Raw genomic sequence first — 5,936 nt, forward strand, 5'->3', positions numbered from 1 at the left:
AGCTATAACTGGGGCAACCTTCGCCGCATATGTGCACTTGGAGTCTTCTAATCATCTCGCATCAACTCTTTTTTCGGGCATCCGAAGAGACGAAATCAAGCGATTAGCATGCAGAATTCACCAAGTTTCTAGCCGGGGTTTTGCAAAGGTAGAGCAGTTAAGGTCTATGTTAACAAACTTAATGTTTGCGGGGAAGCGGTATTATGTTACTGAAGAAGTGAATATATATAGCACTCTGAGGAGGCAAACAAGTTTAAAGAGAGACCATGAAAAGTATTCTGATCTTGGTGTGTTGGTGGGTTGACAAATCTAGCTGATGTGTTTCCTTCTTTCCAGTCTGTTGATTATAATGGGTTTGTGAAGAATTGCTTTGGTCTCAGCAAGAGAATGGATTCGACCTAGCAAGGGCTAACTAATCGATGAGCATCGACGTGAAAAAGATAGAAATACGATGATAAATCATTTGCTTACTCTACAGGAAGCTCAGTCTGAATACTATACAGACGACACAATTGAAGGACTTATTCTGGTAATTAATCACTCTCAATTTTCATTAATTTGATTTTATAATTAACGCATGCATGCATGGAGTATCTAAAACTAAAAGTCTACTACGATTCCTTTTCCAGATTATGTTGCTTGCAGGGACAAGGAGTACTGTTACTACACCATTAGAGTGGGCAGTTTGCAAGCTGTTGAAGCATCCAGATGTGATAACGAAAGCAAGAGAAGATTTGGAGACTGAATTTGTTCAAGACCGCCTAGTGGATGAATCAGATTCTTCGAAAATAATCTACCTTCAACATATCATCTTTGAGAACTCGCGATTATATCCAGTTGTTCCACTCCTAGCATCACCTATGTCATCAGCAGAGCTAGCGCACCATTGGAGGATATGACATACCAGCTGGTAAAAACTAAAATTCATTGCTGATAAAAATTACTAAAAATCAACAACGAAAGATCCCAGATACATATTCGTGGTTGCTGATTTTACCTGCAATTAAAATCTATTAATTATTTGTGGATATTATGAAAGTAGTAGAATATATATAAACAACATTCATTAATATATATTTAAAACAATTTTATCAACAACATTTATTCATATACTCGCATTTGTACACATGAAATTGTAATTCATTGAGATAACAAAAGAATCCTGGAGTTTTCAATTCTATTCCCATTACTCTGTAATTTTGCCCCAGATCAAAGATATTGCCAATTCCAAGGTCAGCAGCATTCCTTTCTTCCCTCCAACAGGAGGTGTCCTTTGGTATTCAAACCTCCAGGACCCTCATCAGAATTCGGGCGGCTTTCAGTGAAACAATAATCCCCATGGTGATGAATTGGAGAAGAATTGCCAGTACAAGGAATTTCTAAGAGATATGAGCCAGACAGTCCTTCCATAGGCAAAAAGGGAAGAAGTTAGTTTATGCATTAGGACGGGCATCAGGGAGATCATGATAAAAATGTTCTTCCCTATGGCAGATATGCCATTTTAAGAAAAGAGAGCACCAACATTGTTCTTACAAAAAAAAACTCTACACGAAAATATAATTTCAGTAACTAAATTATTTGCCTACCACTTTTGCAAGTATTCTAAAAAGCACATACAGAACAATGCATCAAAGCAACTACCTGAATTATTGAAGCGAAAAGTGTAAAACCCAGAACAAAGTTTGACGATCCAGTCGAATCTGCATCAGGATGAAAAGGGTTAGTTTAAAACAATCTCGAGGGTAGAACTAACTATCTTATTTAAAATATTGTACCATTATATAAAATATTATTCAAAACAACTACCTGAATTATTTAAAATATTATTTCATTATATACCATTCAATTTTGTCTTTGTTTTCAAATAAGATTTTTATAATATTTGCAATTATCTTGTTAATTATTATATATAAACTTAATATACAATTTTCTTTTAAAAAAATTTGCTATCATTAATATTAAATTAAGAAATACAATTTATATTTTGTTATTTTGTTTTTACAGAATTTTCTTGGATTAGTTATTTTTTCCCTTCAATTACATACAAAATATCAAAACAAGATTTTTATTATTTTTGTGGTTCAAAGTTGTTTTTTTAGATCATGATCAGTTTTTTAATTTAAAAAATAATGCTTTCGATAAAAAATATGTTTTTGCAAGAAAAATAAAAATGTATTAATAAGGTGACTTAGCTTAGATTGAAAAGATACATATTCTCCGGTTTATTTTAAATTATTCAAATTATTAAAAAAATTTGATCGTCTTTAATTTTAATTAAAAAATGCTAATAATAAAAAATATTTTGATGAAAAAATGCATGACCATTAAAAAAATAATTTGTTTAATATATATATATATATATAATTAAATCATGTTCTTTCGTATAAATATTTATTTTAATTGTAAAAAAACTGCATTCTATTTAAGAAATGTTTGGGAGTGCTCTACAGTAATTATAAAACATATATATTTAGAGTATATTTAAAAGTCCAGTCAAACTGTATTTTTAAAAAAAATTAAATTTTATCTTGTTTTAAATTATTTTTTTGATGTATTTAAATTATTTTGATGTGTTAATTTTAAAATTAAATTAAAAAAAAATAAAAAAATATTTTAATATATTTTCAAATAAAAATCACTTTTAAAAACAATATCTACAACACAATTAAATATTCCATTAATTTATCATCATAACACGAAGATCGAATTATTCACCACATCTCTTTACAGCCCTACATGGCATGTCAAGCAGTATGGAAGGTGGAAAGCAAAGAAGAAAAGAAGCTTTGTGGAGTGACGAAGGGGTTATGATAATGTTATTGTCAATCCTGTGCTAAAGTTGAACCAGGAAAGTTCTTTACATTTATTGTATATACTGACTGGATCCCTTTGCACACGCTATATCGAAAGCAAAGTTAACATGGAAACGAAGACCAAGACCCTGCAAATTTCTTTTACTTTCAGATAATATATTAATATTAAAAATAATTATTTTAATATATTCTCTCTTTTTTTATTATTTTCTTTTCACTTTACATCAATCTATATCCCGAGTTAAGATGAATTCATCAAGTCAGTCTAGATTATAATTAAGAGTACTGCAATTTACTATTCAAAGCTCATTTCTATTTTTCAATATTTAACCTTTTTAATAACTAAATATGCTCTTCACCTATTTTATAGATTACATGTATACATATAAATGGTGTTATAAAATTATATATTTAGAAGCTGGAAATATACTCAATAAATAGTAAATAGAATAAATTAGAACAATAAATATTAGGGGAATAAAGAAAGATTTTTATTTTATATAATCTTTTAAATATAGTACACCGCTGCATCATCTTAATAATACTCTTTATAATCTAATATATATTAATATTTCAGAGCTAAAAAATCATAAACAAATATTAAACTTAAAGATGATAAATGAATATGAATAATTTAATGTACATTCAATATTTGTTTATTTATTATCTTTTTTAGTTAGGACAACCTGTAGTAAAATTAAAGTAAATTTTTTTTATATAAGATAATTTAATGATTTCAAGTTTAAAGATTATTTACACAACCGTTACGTGAGTCTTTTTATAGATATATGTGATCTCTCTATATAAAATTCTTACATAGATCATGTTAATATATATGTTATCTAACAAATATTTACATATTTTTTCTAGGTATTCATCATACTTCAACTTAAAAAAACATATATTTCCTCCCCCCACGTATCAATTTTAATAATTCAAATTTAAAAATAATATTTTGATACAATATAAATCTCATAATTATAATAACTTTATAATTTACTTTATAATTTTTTTTTAATCCAAAAACTTTATTTTTATTCTAAATTCATTAATCAAATATTTAATAAATATTTGAAATAAATAAAAATTTATTAAAAATTAAAAATATATACATAACAAAGTAAATTTCACTTCTAACAAGCTATTGATTACAATATACACACACACACGCACACTAACAAAAACATCCTTTCAAATGACGTTAAAGGACTAGTTGGTAATGTTTTATTAGAAAATGAAGATCCAATTATCATCACGTCTCTTTACAGCCTCACATGGTACACGCAGTATAGGTCGCAAGAAAACAATAAGACGAGCATAGTGGGTACGTACCAAATGGGTTTGAATAAAGTGTGCTCGGTAGTGTGAAAAAAATATATTTATTTTTTATTTAAAATTATTTTTTGATATTTTTACATTATTTTAATATGTCATTGTCAGAAATAAATTTTAAAAAATAAAAAATATATATTATTTTGATATATTTTTTTAAAAAATACTTTAAAAATGCAATAAAAATAAAAATAAAAAAGCCAAAGGCACAGCTTTCCTGTTTTGAATCTCTCTCTCTCTCTCTCTCTCTCTCTATATATATATATATATATATATTGTATGCATGCTAAAGTAGAGCCGGGCAAGTATCTTTACATTTATTGTATTGATCGGGTCCCTCCTCCTCACGCGTTAAAATGAAAGAGAGGAGAGAAACGAAGGGGAGGAGCTCTTCCAACCTGGTCCCTCAGAACTCCTCTGGAAATTTAGACCTCTCGTGTTCACACGAGACTACAGAGATGTTTCCCGGAAAGAGTAATTAATGCACGTCCGGTTAGATTGTCAATAGACATCACTTAAAGTGTGCATAATAAATCCTACAGAGATCGGTATCCTGATCATAAGGGGGATTGCTTTTTCGTTGCCATGAAAGGTAAATATTTTAAAAATCATAATGAATAAAAATGTAGTATGTACAGTCTTTTCATGCTAAAAAAACATAAGAAAACTTTTGTAGTTTTCCTTTATAACAATATCAATTACACTCATCTTACTAAAACTCAATCCAGAAAAAAATGATGTTAATTCAGATTAGTTTAATTATTTTTTAAAAAGTATCAAAATAATATTATTTTAATTAAGTATTTTTTTAAAAAAGAATTCAATGCGTTAAGAGCTAAGTTTTATTCCAAGTTATATGTCAATTCATGTTTGCAATAAGTTAGCTTAAGTATTTTTTTTTTCAACTTTAACTTGTTTAGATTTCAAATTAAGTAAGTTCTAAATTGATTCATCAGTTAATCTAAATTTTATAATCAAGAGGGCTACATGTTTTATAGAATATAATTAATTTTTAATTTTTATATATATATATATCAACCTAATCGAATATAAATGACTTATTTTAACACATTAAAGTTAGCTTTAAGAGATTATATCTTATATCTTGTCTTTAAAAAAAATTGGCTTTTAAGTCCTAAGATCCCTTGATTTAATATGTGGTTGTTATTATGGTATAATATGTTTTTCTAAAATATATTAAAATAATTTTTTTAACATTAATACAATCATAAAAACACACTAAAAAATATTAATTTAAATTTTTGTCAAGTAAAACATACTTATATTCGGTACATTAAAAAAATTTATCATATTCCCAGGGTACCACTAAACTTCTCCTTGACTAGCAATAATATAAACAAAATTCAGTAAAATTTTAAAAAGTGCAATGAGTGAAACGAAGTCGTTTTCAACATAACCACCAATGTGCTTTCCTTTGCTTGCTGACATGCCCCACAATTTGTGCTCATGGACCCCAAACTTGACCTCGTGGCTGACTCAGTTTTCTCCCCGTCGCTATAAAATCAACCTCTATGCCTCTATCTGCACGCCAAGTTTATAACATTCACCTCCTCCTGAACTTGAACTCGTTTAGGTTTTAAATCAAGTAATTTTTAAATTGATTTATCAGTTAATTTAAATTTTATAATCAAGAGGCCTACATGTTTTATAGAATATAATTAATTTTTAATATATATATAATTAATTAATTTTTAATATATATATATATCGAATATAAATGACTTATTTTATATATATATATATATTAAAAATTAATTATATATATATATA

General features: G+C 27.3%; 1 pseudogene; it reads left to right on the top strand.

Moving 5' to 3' along the window:
* LOC105133285 (isoflavone 2'-hydroxylase-like) overlaps nt 1–921 on the top strand; it is a 10,628-nt pseudogene extending 9,707 nt beyond the window's left edge.
* Nucleotides 922–5,936: the final 5,015 nt, after the last annotated feature.

Source organism: Populus euphratica, unplaced genomic scaffold (assembly GCF_000495115.2).
Source record: "Populus euphratica unplaced genomic scaffold, PopEup_1.0 scaffold110.1, whole genome shotgun sequence".
Taxonomy (NCBI): Eukaryota; Viridiplantae; Streptophyta; class Magnoliopsida; order Malpighiales; family Salicaceae; genus Populus; species Populus euphratica.